Genomic DNA, 414 nt, shown 5'->3' with positions numbered 1-414 from the left:
AAACTGAAAGAAATAATTAGATTTCACCACTGAGCTAGCAAGAAAAAGAGAGTTCTTGGCAGTCACAGAGTCAATGGAGCGGCTGGAACGTTATATAATTTTGAGAGCAGTAGCACAGTTTTAATACAAGCATGATGTTTCGCATAGTGGGTGAAAAGCTCAAGGACTCAGAAGGTATTCCAGCCAAAGAATTTGAGGGAATAAAAAAGCAAATTCTCAGCCCACCTACTGCTTACAAAGCACAGACCATTGTGGAAATCTTCCAAAAGCTGAAGATAAAAGAAAGGAAATTCAGAGGGACAGTGTGTACTTCTGTTCTCAAAATTCCTCAGCTAATTGAATGCTTAGTTAATGTCTGTCTCTGTATACTTGAATAGGGGAGGAAAAAAACAAACAAATAAACAGAATTTATAC

The sequence above is a fragment of the Nestor notabilis genome, unplaced genomic scaffold (genome assembly GCF_000696875.1).
Source record: "Nestor notabilis isolate BGI_N333 unplaced genomic scaffold, ASM69687v1 scaffold32429, whole genome shotgun sequence".
NCBI lineage: Eukaryota > Metazoa > Chordata > Aves > Psittaciformes > Psittacidae > Nestor > Nestor notabilis.
Note: the sequence above shows the minus strand (reverse complement) of the source record.